The 23,903-nt window shown below is 43.0% G+C and overlaps 1 pseudogene; it reads right to left on the bottom strand.

The window, feature by feature from the left end:
- Window positions 1-21,418: 21,418 nt before the first annotated feature.
- Window positions 21,419-22,323, bottom strand: LOC104656152 (annotated as a pseudogene).
- Window positions 22,324-23,903: the final 1,580 nt, after the last annotated feature.

Here is a 23,903-nt window from a genome sequence, read left to right as displayed (position 1 = left end):
TGAATGGCTCACCAATCTCAGCTGGTGAGGAGATAAAAAGAAAATCCCTCATATTTTTCTAAACTCTGTGCAGAAATCTCCTCCTGTGAACCTCATCTTTGAGCTCCTTTGCTAATAGAGGACAAAGAGGTTAAGTCTTTTTTTGAAGTCTTCAGCTGGTAGACTGCAGGGCCAGTACTCAAGTATGAATCTTGGGAGCCCCTACCTCCTCCCTACAAAGTATCTCCTAGCTGGGTGTTTCTCCCTTAAGCAGTTCCTCCCTACTCCACCCAGGGCACCCATGACACTTCCCCAGAGAAAAGGAGATGCTGTCCTCCCAAATGAGCCCAGAGCAGAGATCCTCACCAGCTTTCTCAGGCAACAGCAAATGGGCCAGACCATCCATTCCCAAAACATTCCTTCACCCCAGCTCTCAATGGCCTGATTCCAATACTCTGCTAAGAGAAAAGGGGAATAAACAGAAGCAGCTAGAAGAGCTACCTGGCAATGAGATCCACATCAACAGATAATATCAAGTACTTAAAAAAGAGTCTAACAAACCTCACGCCAGCACTTTGGGAGGCTGAGGTGGGCAGATCACGAGGTCAGGAGTTCGAGGCCAGCCTGGCCAATGTGGTGAAACTCCGTCTCCACTAAAAATACAAAAGTTAGCCAGGTGTGGTGGTGCATGCCTGTAGTCCCAGCTACTTGGGAGGCTGAGGCAGAAGAATTGCTTGAACGTGGGAGGCGGAGGTTGCAGTGAGCTGAGATCACACCACTGATTCCAGCCTGGGTGACAGAGCAAGACTCCGTCTCAAAAAACAAACAAACAAACAACAACAACAACAAAAAGAATCCAACAAACTGTGTTCATAATCTCTACAGAGAAAATTGTATAATTTTATCTAAGAGTTTTTAGAGAAATCCTAAATGGAAAAATATACCATATTCATGGATAGGAAAGTTGAACATTATATAGATATCAATTCTCCCCAGATGGATCTATTGATTCAATATTATTTCAAAGTCCCAACAGAGACTTTTAAAGAAACTTGTTAAATGATATGGAGCAAGCAGGCAAGAATAAGCAGGATGTTTCTGAAGATGAAAAGGAGGGAGGAAAGACTTCCCTCACCTTATTTAGGACTTAGCATGAACCTATAGTAACTAAGACAGTGTCATATTAGTGCAGGGAAAAGGAAATCAATCAGAGAAATAGTCTAGAAAAGGAACCTCACATTAAGGTTTATGGCATTTGGTATATGACAGTTACATGTCAGATCAGTAGGGGAAAAACAACAACAAAAAATTACTATTGAATAAGTGAAGTTGAAAAATGATTAGCCATCTGGGAAATGAAGAAATTATATCTTCTCTTCATACCATGTTGACAAATCTAGTCCAGATGGATTAAAGACTTAAATGTTAAAAACACAACTTTAAACTTCTTAGTAGAAAATATAACTAAATATCATTTAGACCTTGGGGTAAGAATAGATTTCCTTAAACAAACATCAGTGACTATAAAGAAAAAGATTAACACATTTGACTATGTTAAAATTAAGAACTTTATATTTATCAAAGACAACTCTGAAAGTGGAGACAAGTCACAAGATATTTGCAACACATGCAACTGACAAGGATTAATATCAAAAATACACTGGGGCTGGGTGTGGTGGTGCATGCTTACAATCCCAGTCTGTAATCCCAGCACTTTGGGAGGCTGAGGCAGGTGGATCACCTGAGGTCAGGAGTTCAAGACCAGCCTGGCCAACATGGTAAAACCCCGTTTCTACTAAAAATACAAAAATTAGCCAGGTGTGGTGGCACACGCCTGTAGTCCCAGCTACTTGGGAGACTGAGGCAGGAGAATCACTTGAACCGAGAGGCAGAGGTTGCAGTGAGCCAAGATTGTGCCATTGCACACCAGCCTGGGCAACAGAGCAAGACTCCATCTAAAAAAAAAAGGACTGCATATCAGTAAGAACATAAGCAATACAATGAAAAAATAGGCAAGGGACATCAATAGGCATTTCACAGAAGAGTAAATAAATATGACCATATTAAGAGAAGATTAACATCAATGGTGATCAAGGAAATACAATCAAAACCACAATGAGAGACCACTTTGTACCTATTTGATTAATAAATACTAATAGTCTAATAACACCAAGCGTTGGAGAGGATATGGAGCCACAGCGTTGCTTATGTGTTGTGGGAGAGGCTCACCACATTAGAAAAACAGCTTGAAATTATCTCCTAAAGTTGAATATTCACAGAAACTCCACTCCTATGTATATATACCCAAGACGAAATCTTGCACATGTGCAAAAGGAAAGACATGCAGGAGTGCTGTGCCAGCACCGTTCATGATATCAAGATGCTAAAAACACCCAAACTCTCTTGAACAGGAGCTACAAGATACAAGATACCAGATAGCTAGCTTGTATTTTCACCCAGTGGAACACTACAGTGGAACACTACATTGAGTGAACAATGTTGAGATGTAACAATATGAAAGAATCTCAGCATTATCCTAAAAGTCAGTCACAAAATGTATATACAAGATGGTACCTTTTAAAGTTAAAAACAACCAAACGAAAATACATGCCTTGGGAAATACAATGTAGAAACAAGAGAAATGTGTAAAAAGAAAAGCAAAAGAATGAACAGAGAATTGAGAAGATGGTTACCTTGGGTAAGAGAGGTGGGGACATAGAGAAGTGGGGGAGCCATACATTGTCGTCAAGTTCTTAGTTTGTGTTTTGGTGGTGGGCTCATGTTATTAAAAGTATTGTTTAGGACCAGGCACGGTGGTTCATGCCTGTAATCCCAGCACTCTGTGAGGCCAAGGCAGGCAGATCACCTGAGGTCAGGAGTTTGAGATCAACCTGGCCAACATGGTATAATCCCGTCTCTACTAAAATTACAAAAATTAGACGGGTGTGATGGTGCTGGGGTGGAGGCTGTGGCAGGTGAATCCAGGAGGCAGAGGCTGCAGTGAGCCGAGATCACACCATTGCACTCCAGCCTGGGCAATAAAGCAAGACTCTTTCTCAAAAAAAAAAAAGTATCATTTAGGCCAGGCATGGTGGCTAAATGCTGAGGCAGGCAGACTGCTTGAGCGCAGGACTTTGAGACCATTTCTACCAAAACAAAACAAAAAAAAAAAACAAAGAATCCCAAAAAAACAAAAATTAGCCAGATGTAGTGGCACACACCTGTAGTCCCAGCTACTTGGGAGGCTGAGGTGGGAAGATCTATTGAACCCAGGGGTTCGAGGCTACAGTGAGCTATGATTGCACCAATGTACTCCAGCTGGGGGGACAGAGCAACACTCTGTCTCAGAAACAAACAAAAAAAAGTATCATTTAAATAATTACACCGTGTATAGGCCATGCATAGAGCAAGGAAGATTGTATGTGAACTAAGTATTGTGCTAAAGCCATTCTATGTACTCAGGTCCAATTTTTCAAAAGTACAATTGGCCCAGCAATTATTCTTCTAGGAATGCATCCTGAGGAAAATAACCAGAGATGTGTGCAAAGAGCTGTGTACAAAGCTGTTTAGGGCCAAATTGTTTCTAATAACAGAAAACTGGAAAGAACATTAGTGTCCAACAATAGGAGATTGGCTGAGTAAACATATGGTACCCTCATGCGATGGAATATTAAAGAAGTTTCCAAAAGCAGGGTGGTGTTTTGTACATATACACACTGTGAAAAAGAATCTAAAAGGAAAAGGCAATAAAACTACAATGCCGATCATTTGGTGAGAGTACAGGTGATTTTTGCTTTTTTCATCCTTCCTGTCAGATGATATATTATTCTGTAATTTTAAAAGGTAAATTTAAGAGATAATAAAAGAAACAATACCATGCCTAGCATATGGAGAGGAGCAATTGACACAAACAAGGACAGCCATTTTGCAGATATTGAAAGGACAAGTTCCTCAGATGGGCAAGGAGAACACTTTTATTATTGTAATATTTTATATTTTATATTTTATATTTTATTTTAATTGTAATATTTTATATTTTATATACTAAAATTCTTTAAAGTATGTTTATCAGATAGTTGGGAAGATAGACAGAAATGTAAATAAGTGTCCTGAGAATCCCATCAATGAATACTGATGGTCTTCTTTCTAGTCCTCTCCTCCAAAGTAAAAAGTAGAAGCTGGAGTTGATCAGTGATGGTTAATCGTATGTGTCAACTAGGGTAGGCCATGGTAGCAGTTATTGGTCAAACATCGGTCTACATGTTGTCTCGAAGGTATTTGTTAGAAGTGACAAACACTGAAGTCACTAGACTTTGAATAAAGCAGATTGCTCTCCATAATATGACGGCCCTCATCCAGTCGTCGGAGATCTTAACAGAATTGAGGAAGAGGGAATTCCACCTCCAGCCAATCTTTGGACTTGAAATGTAATGTCAACTCCTATGTGAGTCTCCAGGATGCCGGCCTGCCCTGTAAATTTCAACTTGCCAGCTGCTCCAATTGCATGAGCTAATTCTTTAAAATCAACCTTGAGATGGATGAATAAATTAGAGATAGATAGATAGATAGAAAGATAGATTAGATATAGATTAGATAGATAGATAGATAGATAGATAGATAGATAGATAGATAGATAGATAGATAGATAGATACAGAGACAGATAATTAGATAGATAAATAGAGAAAGAGATCTCCATCCTATTGGTTCCGCTTCTCAGGAGAATCCACTCTAAAACATACAGGTACAATTACATATTTTTGTGTTTAGGTCTTTTTCATAAAATAGGATAGTCATATCCTGTTTTCACAAAACATTAAGTAAATTATGAGCATTAGCCAGTGTTATTTTTAAAGTCCTTAAAAACCCCTAATGGTCACATATTTTTATAATCATTCATTCTTAACCAGTTCCTTACTGTCAGACACTTGGGTTGTCCCTAATTTTTCACTGTTGTAAGTCACATTGCAACTAACAGACCGGGAACATCATCTCTCCATCTCTGATACAACTTAGTTTTGAAAAATGTAGCGATCAGAGGCCTGAATTCTAGAGTAGGGCTGACTGCCGTCTGTGGCGCTTCACCTCCCGTGGCCTCAGTGGGCGGACCTGTGTCACTTCCATGAGCGGTTCTTGCCACTGCATTCCCGGTTCCTCGGAAGCAGTCAGCCAGGCTGCTCTGCACCTGTCCCCAGGCCTCACTCATGTGACAGTGCTGCGCGCTCCCTGGCCCAACACCCCGCCCTCGGCAGCCCGCCCACCACCTCCTCCATCTCAGCAAGGTTCTTTCTGACCACTTCAGCCCAAAGGGACCTGCTTCCCTCTCCCCATCCTCTGCCCACCCCTGGCCTCCATGACTCCAGTGACCACCTACTCTGCGGACACACACGGCCTCCCAAACAAAGTAGAGGGGACACGGTACCATGTTTCATCGATGTCCTCTATGTGTTGAGTATCACCATGCAGCACACCCACTCCACAGGCTAAAACGTCTCACATGGGCTCCACTTCTTCCAAGAAGCAGATCCAAGCAGGCCAGGGAGCTCCAAAGGGGCAGGGGCAAAAACAGGGCTGTAAAAATTTTTTAAAAGTAGGCCAAGCACGGTGGTTCACGCCTATAATCCCAGCACTTTGGGAGACCAAGGCAGGTGGATCATCTGAGGACAGGAGTTCAAGACCAGCCTGGCCAACATGGTGAAACTCCGTCTCCACTAATAATACAAAAGTTAGCTGGGCATTGTGGCTGGCGCCTGTAATCCCAGCTACTCGGGAGGCTGAAGCAAGAGAATCACTTGAACCCGGGAGGCAGAGGTTGCAGTGAGCCGAGATCACACCATTGCACTCCAGCCTGGGTGAAAGAGTGAGACTCCATCTCAAAAAAAAAAAAAAAAAAAAAAAAAATTTAAAACGTGACAAAACAAAATAAAACAGGGTTGAGCTTGGGTCTTTTGTTTTACACACACACACTCATAGATATAAATTTTTTTATTTTTTTGTAGAAATGGGATCTTGCTGTGTTGCTCAGGCTGGTCTCAAACTCCTGGGCTCAAGCGATCCTCCTACCTCAGCCTCCCGAAGCGCTGGGATGACAGGTGCATGCCACCGTGCCAGACCTGGGTGTGAGTCGTGAGGTAGTAGCAGGAGTGTGAGTCTCCTGTGGATCTCTCCTCAGGTAGGGATGAGGCTGCGGAATGTCTCATGGGGCTTTCTTTTCTGAGTGTCCAGGTGTCACTGAGTCCCTGCAGCCTCTCTCCAAGATCCTCCATCTCACGGCTTAGCAATGGTCCTCGCCTGCCCCGCTCTCCCGTGCCCATCAGTCCCGAATCCGTGCAGTATTTGAAATGTGTGCTTTCCCTCTATCTCCACTGTCCCCACTATCCTCTCACCGAGTGATTGTAATAACTGGTCTCCCTGCTTCCATGCCAGGCCTCCTGCAATCAATTCTGAAGAAAGCAGACCTAGTGATTTTATTTTAATGCGAGCCAGTTCGTCTTGCCCAGGACCCACCAGGGGCTTCCCACTGCACGAGAATAAACTCTATCCTTGGCCAGCAAGGCCCCAGAGGCTCTCCCACGGTCCCGCCATCTCTCTGCCTTGTGCTCTAAATCCCAGCCTCACCGAGCACTCCTCAGGGGCTCCTGCCTTGAGCCTTGGTCCCCACTGTCTCCCCCTCACAGCTCTCCTGTCCGCCTTCAGGTCAGGGTGACTGTTGCCTCCTCCAGAGAACTTCCAAACACCCCCTGCCCGCCGCACCCCATTAACTTCTGGGCCCATTTCGTATTATGCTATTTTTCTCAGTAGACTCTTAGGTTCCACGCAGGTAGTGACCAAACCTGTCTTATTTATTATTCTGTCCCCAGCGTCTACTGCATAATCAGGGCTCAGTAAACCTTTAGAATACATAAGTGTTCCTCCCTTAAATGAACTGTTAGGAATCCAAGGCTGAAGAAGCAGCGGTCCCTCTTGGGGCAGGAAAGCCACAAATGAAGATGCCGCCTCTCCCCAACCCCACCCTTCTCTGCTAAACATCTGGACATCTGCCTGCAGGAGCCTTCTCCAAGGCAGGGAGGACCATCTAGGGGCATCTGAGCACTGCCCGGCAACTCAAAGATGACCAAGGCAAAACGTCTGTCCTGGCTGCAGACAATAAATGGCACACAGCTCTCTCCAAAAACACCTTGTTTCCCCTGGGTCTGCCCCTTTTCCTCTGTCTTCCAGGACCCGATGAGCTGCGCACACAGTGTGCTGGGCCTTCCTCACCATGCAGGACAGAGAGGGCGGAAGAGTTGCACCAGCCAGCTTTGGAGTCCCTGGGACCTTGGACAGAGGCTGCCCTGCCCCCAATTGACTCAGGTGATCAATCAGCAGCCGAAAGAAGACAAGGAAAAAGAAGCAGTGAGAAGGAGGAAGAGGAGAAGTAGAAAAAGAGGAGGAAGAGGAAACAGAAGAGGAGGCGGCGGAAGAAAAGGAGAGGAGGAGGAGGAGGAGGAGGAGGAGGAGGAGGAGGCTGACAGGCACTCGACAGGCCTTCTGAAGTTGAGATGAGCTGGGAGGAAAGGAGGGCTATGGACAGCGCAGACACAGGATCCTCAGTTCTGAACCTCTCCATCCCTCGAATCCATCCACCTAGGCAGGCAGTCCTCAGCTTCCCTCTCCGCCCCACTCACACTGCCATGGAGTGAAGACCCTGGGGTCTCGGGGTAGCTTTTGGATCCAAGCCTCCATCCACTTGCAAGTCTTCTGGGTCTTCAGCCCACCATTTATAAAGGAAATAGTTATGGGATAGGAAAAGGCAAGATCTCTCCATCAAGAACACAGGACCAAAGCCAATCTTCCTTAGGGACAAGGGAAACTCATTGTCACCCCGAAGTGAAGGCGGGCACGTCTCATCTTCCATTTACTCACTTCCAGATGCAGCATTGCACCACAGCCACACTGCCTTCTGTGTGGTTCTGTGCTGATTTCTGCAAACAAGGAAACAGCTCAGCAAAGTAGGAGATGGCTATGGATGAACACCCAGATCAGGATTCTGAGGAAAAACTTTCAAGTTCAGTGCAATGGCTGGTTCATGGCTCCAAAACTCCCCAAAACTGTTGTTTAGCTTTCTCTTGGACAACACCAAAAGCACAGAAAGTTAAAGAAATTTCCCCCATGATCCCAGCACTTTGGGAGGCTGAGGCAGAAGCATTGGTTAAGCCCAGGAGTTTGAGACCAGCAACATAGTGTTGATCACATCTCTACCAAAAGATTAAAAAAAAAAAAAAAAAAAAAAAAAAAAAGCTGGGTGTGGTGGCACGCACCTGTGGTCCCAAATACTCGGGAGGCTGAGGCCAGAGGATCACTTGAGGTTGGGAGTTTGAGGCTGCAGTGAGCCATGATCGTGCCACTGCGCTCCAGCTTGGGTGACATAAGGAGACTCTGTCTCCAAAAAAGAAAGGAAGGAAGGAAGGGAGGGAGGGAGGGAGGGAGGGAGGGAGGAAGGAAGGAAGGAAGGAAGGAAGGAAGGAAGGAAGGAAGGAAGGAAGGAAGGAAGGAAGGAAGGAAGGAAGGAAGGAAGGAAGGAAAAAGGAAAGAGGAAAGAAAAGAAAGGAAGGAAGGAAGGAAGGAAGAGAGAGAAATTCCCCATGGGCATGGGATTGAGAGTCCTCCCAAGGAGCATAGGCAAGATAACCTTTTGCAAGGCAGCTGCCAGTCACATCTGAGTCCACGCTCCCTGAGACTCTCTGGGTAATATACACAGCACCGATTCCTTAACATTTAAAGGCTGTCAAAGGGACTGTTTTAAGCCTGTGCTGTGCGTCCCCACAGCACTGAGATCCCCAGTTTCCCTACCCCCACGCCCCACACAGGCACATTATATACATTTGTTTATGTGGAGCTATGGCGCTGTCTTGATTGCGCGGCAGTGCGGCCTGCTGATGAGGTTTGCTGTTGACATTTCAACATTAGCTGGCTTTTGTCAATTGTGGCAGCCTAAGAAATTCTATCTTAAGGGCGGCTCTTTATTAAATTTGCAAGATACAAAACTGTGACTGACAAATAGTCTCCTTTCCCTTTGCAGATGCATAAATAACGGCCAGCAACTCTACCGTCATTAAAATGTGCTCCACATTTAAACAAAAATGTAATCGCCAAAGAGTTTTTTACAAAGGATCAGGGTCCCTGACGTTTGGCTTGATGAAACATTTTCTTGATATTTTTCAACAGTTATCAGCGTGCAGATCTTTGGGGGACTTGAACGGAGGGGGAGAAGACACAGCAGGGGGGAAGACAGAGAAAAGAACATTTCCATGAGCTTCCTTGTTCTGGGTTTTACCAAACTTTGTCACAGAATCTTCTATGCAACTCTTTTATGTGCTATCGGTGACATAATTCCTATTTTTTTCGCCAGCCATTATATATGATAAATAAAACAATGCTCTGAAAACACTGCGATCTCTCATCAATGTCATTGTGAAAAGGGCCCAGATAGATGAGTTCTGGAATCACAGGCAGATGACATGGCTGGCCATGTATCATCTTCTATGTATTGAACGTAGTCTTTGTAAAGATAGAACGGTAATAAAGAGTGGTATTGTGTGCTCTGAAAGGCTGTGTGGGTCTGTGCATGACTAATCTGTCTTTCTGCATTATTTTATTCAATCTTCTCTGACTTTATGCCTTTGACATTTTTGCTACACTCAGTAAATTTGAGTGAATAGGCAATTTTAAAGAATTTTTATAGGGCTTCAGAGAAGTCATATGCAGACTGTATCTTTGTTCAAATTTAACAGTTTAAACATTTCCTTTGTCTAGGGTGCAGAGTAATCTTTAGACAAAAAAAAGAAAGAATGCTCTAACCTTAAGGTTTTAACAATGTTTCCTGAAACAGTTCAATTATTTAAAGGAAAAAAAAAAAAAAAAAAAAAAAAACAGAAGAGCAAGCTTATGTTGGAGGAGCTGCCCAACTTTCTTGATTTTATCATTGTTATAAACAGGAGACTGGTCTTTCTGATGAAGACATTCCTTCTTTCTCCAGAATTTAGAGATGCAGAGAATGAAATTAAAGGGGATTATTTTGCAGCTCGAATTCAAATGGCCTCATTTGAACATCACCCACTTTTTCTGACTTTGTATTGCAAGGGTAGTTGTCTATAAGTAAATAACGACTTCACTGTATGTCTTTAACTTACTGTATAAGATGTTATCAGTTCATTATCTAATCTGTAACATTAGTTTGGCTAAGCACTGCATTTAAATAATTTATGCCACAAAGTGGTATGCAATAGAAATAATTTTTAAATTATTTTATTTGCTAAATTGTGTGGAAGTCCTCACCTGAAGTATAGCAGACTGCTACATTTCAAAAGACACTCTCCTACTTAGGCTGTTAAACGATTCAGAAAAAAAAAAAAACTGGGATTCCTTGATAAAACTGTTTGGGCTGGCAGGTGCTAACCTCATAGTCCTGGCTTATAAATACTTTTTAAAAGATTATTAAGCAATTTAAAGTAAACCTAAACTACAGATGAACCCAGCCTGATGGATTCATGTAGCCAATTACATTTTACAGTATCTATATCAAAAACATAGTCCATATATTTCATTTTTATGAATCACTCCATAAGCCCACATCTATCTAACAGGGTAACTGAGCACTTATGTTTAGTACCTCTGAGATATTTTCGAGAAACTGGATCTCAAGATTTTCTTTTTTTGTTGTTTTCTTGTTTTGTTTTGTTTTGTTTTTTGAGACACAGTCTCACTCTGTCGCCCAATCTCAGCTCACACTACAACCTCTGCCTCCCGGGCTCAAGCAATTCTCCTGCCTCAGCCTTCCTAGTAGCTGGAATTACAGGCGCCCACCACAATGCCCAGCTAATTTTTGTATTTTTAGTAGAGACAGGGTTTCACCATGTTGGCCAGGCTGGTCTCAAACTCCTGACCTCAAGTGACCCACACACCTCGGCCTCCCCAAGTGCTGGGATTATAGGCGTGAGCCACCGCACCTGGCCTGGACCTCAAGATTTTCTCAAGTGGGAAGCCAGTTCTCTGTGGGACATTTTGGACAAATGGTGACTGGCAGTCTCACTGCCCAGCGCAGCTGGACCCTAGGGCTACTTCTGGAGAAGGATGGAGTTGGGTCCAGGGCAGAAGGCAGTTTTCTTCCAGAAACCCAGGGAAGGCTAAGGGCATAGAGCTGTTAGCAGTGGCCTCTTGCAGGACCAAGCCGGCCTGCATGCAGCCTCGCTGCTCCTGGAACTTGACTGCAGGTTCCCCACCACACCCTCGAATGCACAGTAGGCACCTGCAGGAAGTATAAGCAGCTCCAGAAGTCTAAGAGCCCAGTCATGGTTCACAGGCAAGGAACTCATCGGTCATGCCTAGCGCTGGTGGTGTCCTCACCAAGAACACTGACGAAGACAACTTACACCCTGCTGAGAACTTGTGGTGATAAATACACAGGTCCAATGTGAGGCACTGAACATTTCTGTAATCATCTAGCAGAGGACGAGATCGGATGCCTTGTGTCTGGGTTTGTGACTTCCGCCTTGTAAATGGATAAACATTTCACATCTCCACATAAGACTGAAACATGAACCCCTATCTTTTTTCATAGCAGACACAAACAAATACTACTTTTTTTATCACTGCAAAGCACTTGATGTAAGTTCATTAAAATGAAAGATTGGAGAGCCCCCAAATATAGGATAATATGATTCATGTATAGATCCTGGATAATAGATGTGGTTTCTATTATTTTCCTACTACATAAAGGACTAATCCTGCTGCTGCAGGAACAGTGCTGCCTTTCTCTTCACGAGCCATTTTCATAAAACTGGATAAACAACAAACACAACCATGATTAGCTGTGACAGTTCCCCATTGATTTATTGGACTCAAATCCTAAGGAGAAGTCTAGTTTTAGGTCTGTCTCCACACGTTTTTATCAAATACTAAAACTATAAAAATGAAATGATCCACTATCTTCAAAATAATAGAAAATAAAAGGTTCTGCAACTTAAAGAGATCTTCCTAATGTTACCAAGCAAGATGCAGGATTTGCATTTTTGGAACCCTGTCCCTTTAAAGTGAAGCAGCAGTGGAGAGGCCCTCTTGCCGGCATGCTTTTTAAGCCCAGCCTGAGTTCTCTATGCTTGAGAGCGTCTTATGATGCTGTAACTAACCTCAAACCTGGAGCAGCAGGGGGGCAACAAACCTCAGAATACAGCAATGTCATGCTTTACAGGCACTCTCTCAGCAACAGCATGAATGAGGGGGGAAATTGGTTGCCTAGGAAACCCTCTAGTCCTGGTAATTATTACTGTAACTGACTGCACACCCCACCTATAACAGAAATGAATAATAATTTATAATCGCTGACTGGCAGCTTTCTGTCTGTGCCTCTGCTCACCACTGCTACCTACTGGCATGCAAAATTAGTTACAAGCAAGCAGTGGGGTATGCAGAGAGAAGAACCACCAGCAAAAAGAACATTTCAAGAAATCTTCTCCCATCTTCCCCCACCAGGTTCTGAATATAGTTCAAGTCAATTGCTGCTCGATCAATAGAGCAAAAATGAAAAGTGCTTTGTACAGGGGTTGAACAATGTAATGGAAGTTGGTCATCTCAATTAAAAGCAATTTCATATTGTGACATGAACTAGACCAAAAAGAAGGTGCTTAATAAGGTTAACAGATGCTAAATAACAGCATATATCTTAATGACCCCAAATATATGACTCACAAGCTATTTAATAGTATAGAATTTGATACTAAGCAAAACCACTATAAATAAAATCCTATCTGGTAGTTTTGATCAATTAAACTACATAATTAACAAAGATGGTCCATTTATCTTAGGTAGTCTAATTTGCAGTACAGTGTTAAAGCACCTCTACTGGAAGACTAGTTTGTTTAGAAATTAGAACATTCATAGTGATTTACTGGATTTGATTTAAAAGACACAGCAGGAGTTGGCAAAATTCACATATCACGGGGTTAATGTGGGTTAGAATGTAGCTATTTGTAATACAAAAATATTGCATACCAAATACACACATCTGATTTCTTTTAATCTTGGTTCATCTTTTTGCAGAAGCCATTAGTTTGCTAAAATGAACAACAAAAACAGCTGCATTTGCCACTATTAGGACACAGAAATCTGCCATTTTTTTAATTTCCAAAGCAAGAGAATGACACATGGGTAATGAACCACGCCCAGGTTACCGGAAAGGTGTCGACTGACTGATGGCTTCCATGGCTCCCATCGTAAGGAAGGCTATGTCCACTGAAGTCCACCAGTTGTATTCATCAGCTGCCATATATTCAGGCTCCACAACTTACTAGTGTGGCCTGGTCAGTACATTCCAAAGTTGAGAGAGCCTTTCCAGTTCAAGAGGAAACAGGTGAAAATGGACAAATAGCCCCCAAAGTGTGCTGAAGCCAGGTTAACGATCACCAAGATGAAGAGTATGAAGAATAATTACAGGGAAACCCTCAGCTCTTCCATGGGCAGTCCACACTTAACCCTATGGAGCCCTCACATCTTCCCGTGTTTCTGAGATTGACTGGCATGGAAGAATGTCCCTAGTCAATCTGATATTAACCATCAGGGACTCCCCTGTCCCAAGCCCTCATCAGTTGATTCCATTGCAACATAAAATGTCATTTTCCAAAAATATTTCCATTTTAAACACCTACTATGGTAGTAATCATAGATTTATTGGCTGGGTTTTCTTCCCTTTCATCGTTATTGGAAACTGACCTCCTTACTTTTCAAAAAAATCAATAGATTTCCAGAAAATGTTCCACTTCTCAGAGATTTTTGCATAGTTCCAACCTGGACAGAGCTTTTCCTACAGTGACTTTCTTGTTAAGGAACCCACAGAGACCAGATTTGGAGTGTGCAACAACCACACAGAAGACACACAGGTCTGAGCCCTGGCCGTGTGGAAAGCCTGTACAGGTCACATCACATTCGGCTCCGTGCTCTTAAGCACATTCAAGTTTCAAGCAAGTATTTGCAAACTTCACTTTTCTGAAGAGGTTCTGAGTGCTGCTCTTTGGTTGCACCTCAATTAGCTCCTAACAAGTGCTCCTTGAAAGATTTCCAGTAACTGTAAAAAAATTAAACTTACACCTTTGTGACTACAGGTGGATCTAGCCTAGACACCGCTCTATATCTTAGAATAGGAAAGTCTGCCCTAAGGCACAACATTTTTGTCTTCATTGTAATTCTTATCAGACTGAACCATTCCCTCTTTGCAAATACGATTCACTGACAAATCATCACTGACAATCCATTCTTACCCTCAGTTTAGCTTCCAAAATCCCAAATGGACATTACCAAGAAAATCTTGGAACCCAAGAAAATATCTGTAATCTCCAAAAATACATTTTACTGATCATAGACTCTGAGTTCTTATTACTCAAACACAGCATAAATAAAACCCGTGTAGGTTTTAATTTCATCATCTCTGTCCCCAATACTCAAATTTTTTCCATCCTAGAAATCCACTTGATCTTTAATCCTGCCTACAGTACCTCCTCTGACGTGAAGCATTTGCCAGTTTTCTTACCTCAGAGAAGACACGATGACTCCCAAGTTTGAACTCTCACTGCACAGCTCCTGGAACACTTCCAGTATTCTCCTTCGACCTGTACACTTAACCTACCTTCCCAGTGAAGGTCAGTTACTCGAAGGCAATGTATTACCTTCTTAGCACAGTACCTTACACAGTTTTCAACTGTAACTTGAGGCCAGGCATAGTGGCTCATGCTTGTAATCCCAGCACTTTGGGAGGCCAAGGCGGGTGGATCACATGAGGTCAGGAGTTCAAGACTAGCCTGACCAACATGGTGAAACCCCGTCTCTACTAAAAATATAAAAATTAGCCAGGCATGATGGCACACGCCTGTAATCCCAGCTACTCAGGAGGCTGAGGCAGGTGAATCACTTGAACCTGGGAGGTGGAGGTCGGCAGTGGGCCGAGATCGCACCATTGCACTCCAGCATGCGCGACAGAGTCAGACTTCATCTCCAAAAATATAAAATAAAAATAAATTGTAACTTAAAATTACAGCTTTTTTTTTTTTTTATATGAAAGTTTCAATGGGACAAACTGAAGCTGGCCTTAAGTGTTCTGTTTTAAGCCATTATAAAGCAGAACAGCAAACCAAGGAATTGCTTGGGAACACTACAGACAGTGTACTCCACGAGCTCTCCTGCTACACATGCTGGATAAAATATAATAATTATCTTCTCAAATACAGAGCCTCACTTGCATGAAAGTAACAGAAATCACCAGTGGCTTAAAAAGAAGGAAAAGAAAAAGCTAAAACCACTGGCATCAAGTTAGAGCTGTCCTGGGACCTAGGCAAGAAATTTATATTTTAAAAGCATCAGGAAACAGGAGGCAAGTTCTTGAGTTTGACCAAGACGGTAAAACTAAGATCATACACGAAGACCGGACCCAGGAAAGGCTGCCAGAGTGCCAGAGTGAAAGGCTGGACTAGAAGAAATGTTCCCACTGTCAAAAACACAAACCACAGCAAGGAAACTTGTTTTTATCTGCCTGAGCTCTAGGTAAGGGTAGACTCTTGTATTAGTCTGTTCTCACGCTGCTGACAAAGACATATCTGAGAATAGGAAAAAGAGATTTAATTGGACTTACAGTTCCACATGGCTGGGATGGCCTCAGAATCATGGTAGGAGGCAAAAGGCACTTCTTACATGGCAGCAGCAAGAGAAAACAAGGAAGAAGAAAACGTGGAAACCCCTGATAAAACCATCGGATCCCGTGAGACTTATTCACTACCACAAGAACAGTATGGGGGAAACCGCTCCCATGATTCAAATTATCTCCCACCAGTTCCCTCCCACAACACGTGGGAATTAAGGGAGTACAATTCAAGATGAGATTTTGGTGGGGACACAGAGCCAAACCGTATCATTCTGCTCCTGGCCCCGCCAAATGTCATGTCCTCACATTTCAAAACCAACCATGCCCTCCCAACAGTCCACCAAAGTCTTATTTCAGCATTAACCCAAAAGTCTGCAGCCCAAAGTCTCATCTGAGACAAAGCAAGTCCCTTCTACCTATGAGCCTATAAAATCAAAAGCAAGCTAGGTACTTCCTAGATACAATGGGGGTACAAGTATTGGGTAAATACAGCTGTTTCAAATGGGAGAAATTGGCCAAAACAAAGGGGTTACAGGACCCATGAAAGTCCAAAATCCAACAGGGCAGTCAAATTTTAAAGCTTCAAAATGATCTCCTTTGACTCCATGTCTCACATCCAGGCCACACTGATGCAAGAGGTGGGTTCCCATGGTCTTGAGCAGCTCCACCCCTGTGGCTTTGCAGGGTACAGCCTCCCTCATAGCTGCTTTTACAGGCTAGTGTTAAGTGCCTGCAGCTTTTCCAGGCTCACAGTGCAAGCTGTAGGTGGATCTACCATTCTGGAGTCTGGAGGACGGTGGCCCTCTTCTCACAGCTCCACCAGGCAGTACCCCAATAGGGACTCTGTGTGGGGGCTCCCATCCCACATTTCCCTTCTGCACTGCATGAGAGCCCCACCCCTGCAGCAAACTTCTGCCTGGGCATCCAGGCATTTCCATACATCTTCTGAAATCTAGGCAGAGGTTCCAAAACCCCAGTTCTTGACTTCTGTGTACCCACAAGCTCAACATCACATAGAAGCTGCCAAGGCTTGGAGCTTGAACCCTCTGAAGCCACAGCCTAAGCACTATGTTGGCGCCTTTCAGCCACAGCTGGAGCAGCTAGGACACAGGACACCAAGTCCTTAGACTGCACACAGCACAGGGACCCTGGGCCCTCTCCACAAAACCATTTTTCCTCCTAGACCTCCGGATCTGTGATGGAAGAGGCTGCCACAGATGTCTCTAACATGCCCTGGAGGCATTTTCCCCATTGTCTTGGGGATTAACATTCAACTCCTTGTTACTTATACAAATATCTGCAGCCGGCTCAAATTTCTCCTCAGAAAACAGGATTTTCTTTTCTATCGCATTGTCAGGCTGCAAATTTTACAAAGTTTTATGCTCTGCTTGCTTCCCTTTTAAAACTGAATGCCTCAGCCGGGCGCGGTGGCTCAAGCCTGTAATCCCAGCACTTTGGGAGGCCGAGACGGGCGGATCACGAGGTCAGGAGATCGAGACCATCCTGGCTAACACGGTGAAACCCTGTCTCTACTAAAAATACAAAAAACTAGCCGGGCGAGGTGGCGGGCGCCTGTAGTCCCAGCTACTCGGGAGGCTGAGGCAGGAGAATGGCGTGAACCCGGGAGGCGGAGTCTGCAGTGAGCTGAGATCCGGCCACTGCACTCCAGCCCCGGCGACAGAGCAAGACTCCGTCTCAAAAAAAAAAATAAATAAATAAATAAAAAATAAAAAAAAATAAAAAAAATAAAAAAATAAAAAAAATAAAACTGAATGCCTCTAGGCTGGGCACGGTGGCTCACGCCTGTAATCCCAGCACTTTGGGAGGCTGAGGTGGGCGGATCATGAGGTCAGGAGATCGAGACCATCCTGGCTAACACAGTAAAATCCCGTCTCTACTGAAAATACAAAAAAAAACAGCAGGGCATAGTGGCGGCGCCTGTAGTCCCACCTACTTGGGAGGCTGAGGCAGGAGAATGGCGTGAACCTGGGAGGCGGAGCTTGCAGTGAGCTGAGATCGCACCACTGCACTCCAGCCTGAGCGACAGAGCGAGACTCCGTCTCAAAACAACAACAACAACAACAACAACAACAACAAACTGAATGCCTTTAACAGCAGCCAAGTCCCCTCTTGAATGCTTTGCTGCTTAGAAATTTCTTCTGCCAGATATGCTAAATCATCTCTCTCAAGTTCAAAGTTCCACAAATCTCTAGGGCAGGGGCAAAATGCCACCAGACTCTTTACTAAAACATAACAACAGTCACCTTTGCTCCAGTTCCCAATAAGTTCTTCATCTCCATCTGAGACCACGTCAGCCTGAATTTCATCGTCCACATCTTTATCAGTATTTTTGTCAAAGCCATTCAACAATTCTCTAGGAAGTTCCAAACCTCCCCACATTTTCCTGTCTTCTTCTGAGCCCTCCAAACTCTGCCTGTTACTCAGTTCCAAAGTTGCTTCCACATTTTCTGGTATCTTTTCAGCAACGCTCCACTGTACTGGTACAAATTTACTGTATTAGTCCATTCTCACTCTGCTAATAAAGACATACCCAAGACTGGGAAGAAAAAAGAGGTTGGACTTACAGTTCCACATGGCAGGGGAGACCTCAGAATCATGGCAGGAAGTGAAAGGCTTTTTTTTTTTTTTTTTTTTTTTTGAGACAGAGTCTCGCTCTGTAGCACGGGCTGGAATGCAGTGGTGTGATCTCAGCTCACTGCAACCTCCACCTCCTGGGTCCCAGTTCAAGCAGTTCTCCTGCCTCAGCCTCCTAAGTAGATGGTCTTGAACTCCTGACCTTGTGATCTTCCCACCTCAGCCTCCCAGAGTACTGGGATTACAGGTGTGAGCCACTGCGCCTGGCCGAAACGCACTTCTTACATGGTGGCGGCAAGAGAAAATAAGGAAGAAGCAAAAGTGGAAACCCCCGATAAAACCATCAGATCTCATGAGACTTACTCACTACCACAAGAACAGTATGGGGAAAACAGTCCCCATGATTCAAAGTATCTCCCTCAACACATGGGAATTATGGGAGTACAATTCAAGGTGAGATTTGGGTGGGGACATGGAGCCAAACCATATCAAGTCTCCCCTGGGAATGCTAGCTGTGAGTTGGCCTTCATGTGGGCCAAGATCAGAGGAACTGCAAGCTATGAAATTAACTGAGAAACTCCAAGCAAGGAATTCAACATGAAGAGGTCCTGCCAAGGACTTCTGGCTCTAGTTTTGAAGGAGTCAGGGGTATAGAAGTTGCTCTTCTACCATAAACTTGTTCTTCTGCCATAAACAGCTAGAAAACTGAAAACAAGTGTTTTCAGACACTAGGACCAAAAAATATAAGACTAAGATTCCTAAGTAAATGAGGTGAGTCCTATAATCACCCTTTCTCTTGAGAGGTTTGTTGGACCACAGCACAGACAGAAGGAATCCAAGCAAAATAAGACTGGTCTTATAGTGGAGAAACCAAACAGGTATCAACTCAACAAAGAAATCAAGATTAACACAGTGATATGGTATGCACACCTCACATCTATAGTATTCTCTTGAAAACTCACAACCTCAGGCTAATTATAAGAAAACACTGGGCAAACTCAAACTGAGAAATATTCTGTAAAATACCCACAGGCCAATACTCTTCAAAAGTAAAAGGTCATGAAAAAGAAGAAACTGAGAAATTGTCACAGATAGGATGAGACTAAGAAGACATGACCATTAAATACAACAGGTATCTTGGAATGAATCCTGGAAAAGAAAAAGAACACTGGTAGAAAAACTAGTAACATTTCAATAAAGTCTATACGTTAGTAAATAGTATTGCTTTGTGCTAATTTCTTAGTTCTGACACATGTACCTTGGTAATGTAGTATGTTCACATTAGAGGACACTAAAATTGGGTGAGGAATGTATGAGGACTCCCTGCACTATCTTTCAACTTTTCTGTAAATCTAGGTTTATTCCAAAGTAAAACAATTAACAAAAATTCTAGCATCAAATTAAAAATTACTAAACATGAAAATAAGATCCAAATTGTCACCCACAGCCAGGTAGGAATAGACACAAAAATGACAGAAATGATAGAATGAGCAGATGAGGACTTTAAAACAGCTATTATAAATATGCTTAGAAATTTAAAGAAAATTATTAACATAATAGAGATATTAAAATTTTTATTTAAAAAAATGGAAATCCTAGAGGTATATGGATATATTCCTCTAGGCATGTTCAAATATAATACCTGAAACGAAAAATTTACTGGATGTGTGCAAGAGGAAATCAGACATTGCAAAAAAATTTTTTAAATTTAGTGAACTTGAAGATATATCAATAAAAATTAACCATAATTAAACACAGAAAGAAAAAGCACTAAACAAAATGAACAAAGCCTCAGTGACCTTATGGGACAATAAAAGGTATATAATAGGCTGGGGATGGTGGCTCACAGCTGTAATCCCAGCACTTTGGGAGGCCGAGGCAGGCAGATCACCTGAGGTCAGGAGTTTGAGACCAACCTGGCCAACATGGCAAAACCCCGTCTCTACTAAAACTACAAAAAAATTAACTGGGCATGGTGGCAGGCACCTGTAATCCCAGCTACTCGGGAGACTGAGGCAGGAGAATCACTAGAATCCTGGGGGCAGAGGTTGTAGTAAGCCAAGATCTCACCACTGTACTCTAGTCTGGGTGACAGAGCGAGACTCAGTCTCAAGAAAAGAAAAAAAAAAAAAAGCTATATAATATAAATGTAATTGGTGTTCCAGAAACAGGAGAAAAGGAGATTGGGGCAACATTGGAAAAAATACGGCCAAAATATTTCCACATTTGATGAAAACTCTAAATCTACAGATCCAAGATACTCAACAGGCCCTGACAAGACTAAACACAAAGAATATACCTATGCATATCATAATTAGATTGCTGGAGGAAAACACATACTACCCACAGTGGAACTGAAATAAGACTAATAAAAAATAACACAGCACCATGAAGTGCAAAAGACAACGGAAAACATCTTCAAAGTGCTAGAGAAGAAAACCAGGTCAGGCATGGTGGGGCTCATGCAATACCAGCATTTTGGGAGGCCAAGGCAGGAGGATGGAACACTTGAGCCCAGGTGTTCAAGACCAGCCTAGGCAACATTGTGAAACTCCGTTTCTACACAAAATTTAAAAATTAGCTGGACCTGGTGACATGTGTCTGTAGTCCCAGGTACTCAGGAGACTGAGGCAGGAAGATTGCTTTAGCCCAAGGGTTGCAATAAGCTATGATCAGTGCTGTTGCATTCCAGCTTGAGTGACAGAGCGAGACCATGTCTCAAAAGAAAGAAAGGAAACGAGGAGAGGAGAGGAGAGGAAAGAGGAGGACAGAGGAGGGGAGGGGGGGGAGGGAAGGGGAGGAGTGGGGAGGGGAGAGGAGAGGAGGGGAGAGGAGAAAAATAACCTGTCAACTTGGGATTCTATACCCAGCAAAAATATCTTTCAAATATAAAGGCAAAATAATACTTTTTCAGAGAAAAGTTGAAAGAACTTGATCTAGCACACCAACATTTAAAACATTACCTTTTTTTTTCAAATTAATGAATGACAACTTGATTTTTCTTACACTTTTAAGGCTGATGAAAAACCTTCATTTCAATTGAAAAGTATGGTAATTGTATTTACTCATTAAATATTATTAAAGTTTTCTAAAATACAACTTGAAAACATCCAGCATGCATGTTTAATATCAGTACGATGAATTCAAGACCAAGTATACATGTTACATGCAGCAAGGCTAACTTACAAATTATCATAGCCATCAACATCTTCACGTTTTTTCAATGCATTTGATGATTCATTGGCAGTATTTTGTGGTAACACCATATTAGTGGTAAATAAGAATGTTTTTGGAACCAATTAATGATGGATTAATCAGAACATTCTGAACTGCTGATGTTGCAGGAATTGAAGCTTTCACAGCTGGAGACTGTGAAGTAGGCATCTGTACTGTAAACCTTTGCCCTGTGAGGGACACGGAAGTCCCTACTTTAGTTGAAACAGACATGGTCTGTGGGGTTGGTGTGCCTAGTGTGGGACAGTACTTGGTCTGCTAGTAACTGAACCAACACTTAACCATAGGATGGTTATTCTTCCCGTGGAAGTTGATGCCTTTTTCTGTAAAGATTTCAGATTATAGTTTGGAGCTGTTAAGCAGTATCTATCAGGTGGCAACCTAGGACCTGAATATGGCTTAATGGAAAGGGGTTTGATTTCGTTGCCTTGTGATATCTAATAAAAAAATCTCTTGGGGGAGGAGAGATAAGACTGGTCAGCGTGGAACTGGATTGCCAATCGCACATCATCTGCATCAACGGTAGCTTTCATAGCATGGCTGGAATAAATTTTTGCATCATCTAGAATTGTGGTCACATATTGGAAGGCAAACTACAACATCTGATTTATAACTCTTGGCTCATATTCTGTAATTCCCAGATCCTTCAGGATTTGTGCCATCACCCGTGCATCTTTCGGCATGCTCTTGGGAGAAGCCATCTTGCCAGGCTCCATGATATCCGATAATCAGACTTCTCGAGCTGAATCACCCACATTAATGCATTTTGGTCCTGATTTTGACACAGGTTCTTTGTCTAGTGCAGTTTTTCCAACCCCTGGTGTACTGGTGAGCAGGTTTTACCTCCAGGAGCTCTACCATGTTCGGAAGCAACATGGTCCTCCCTACCACGGCTCCGAGCGCCTCGCTCAGGCGCCCTTCACATTATGGGAAGGACCATTTAAAACATGATTAAAGCAATTTCTACAGGCTGGAGGAAAAGAAAACCAGGTGGAAACGTCAATGTACAGAAAGTAATGAAGAGCACTCAACATGGTAAATTCATAGGTAGACAGTGAAGATTTTTAAACATTTAAAGAAAAAGTTTCAAAGGTAATTGACAGGAATGACAAAGTGAGGACCTTTGTAAATACTTTCCCTAAAAAGCGAAGATAAAGTTGGACTATTAGTTTTTGGCCTGGCATGCAAGCAGCTTAGACATTGCCACTACAAGTAAACCGCTAAACCAACTGAAAAATCAATTCTTAGATGTGTAAGAACAGTGAGGTCACAGGGCAAACTATCATGGCCCCTGAAATTGGAGTGACCGGCAGGCAAAGGCAGACAAGCACAAGTAACTGGAGCCAAGACCCTCGGACGGAGGCCTCCAGGGAAAACAGTGACAGGTTAGGGAAACCTGAGCTGTAAGTAACTAACTGCACAGTGTGGACAAGTCTGCGTTGAAAACTCGAGGGGGACTCATTCATTCCCCAGCACACATACTTTTGTTGAGTTTTACCTCCAGGAGCTCTACCAGGTTCTCAAAGCAAATATCAGAGAAATATCCCCTTGTGTTTCCAGCAGGGGGATAGGAAAAGGAACCATTTAAAAACATGCCAAAACACTCTGTTCTTAATAAGGTTTGCTCGCAGGAGAAACTATTTAACCGTAAGATAACCTGCTGGGGTTTTATCAGGGCCAAACTGACCTAGGGTAGGGGAAATAACCTCAGGCAGCTCCTGCCTTCCATGTGGGAGAAGGGAAATATCAAACACCAGCTCCCTCTAGTCATCGTGTCTTCTGTAAGGCTGGTGAGGGAAAAGCAGCACACGTGACGTTCACAGTCTAGAGGCACAGGCTCACTCAAAGACTAAGACCTGATCACAGGACTATAGAACTCGAAAGAAACCACATTACAAATGGCCCATTTACAGCCGTTCTTCTTACTCAGGACACTGTGCTCCACTGTTAAGGAAAAATCACCAAGCGTACTGAAAGGCAAAAAGGTCGTTTGAGAGATAGAGCAAGCATCAGAACAAGACAGAGATACAGCAAGGATGTTGACATGATCAGACCAGGACTTTAAAACAGCTATGATTAATATACTAAAGGCTCTAATGGATGAACTAGATGGATGCAAACACAACTGGGCAATGTAAGCAGAGAGATGGAAATTCTAAAAAGTACCAAAAAGAAATGCTAGAGATCAAAAACACTGCAGGAGAAATGAAGAATGCTTTGATGGGCTCATTAGTAGACTGAATAAAGCTAAAAATCTCTGAGCTTGAGGATATCTCAACAGAAACCTCCAGACTGAAAAGGAAACACACACACAAAAGGCTGCAAACTCCAGAACAGAATATCCAGGAACTGCAAGACATCTACAAAGGGGGTAGCATATGCAAAATGTGAAAATCAGTAGAAGAGAAAAAAAAGGAACCGAAGTAATATCAG

This window comes from Rhinopithecus roxellana, chromosome 12, assembly GCF_007565055.1.
Source record: "Rhinopithecus roxellana isolate Shanxi Qingling chromosome 12, ASM756505v1, whole genome shotgun sequence".
In the NCBI taxonomy this organism is placed as follows: domain Eukaryota; kingdom Metazoa; phylum Chordata; class Mammalia; order Primates; family Cercopithecidae; genus Rhinopithecus; species Rhinopithecus roxellana.
Note: the sequence above shows the minus strand (reverse complement) of the source record. Positions and strands in the feature narration are given on the sequence as shown.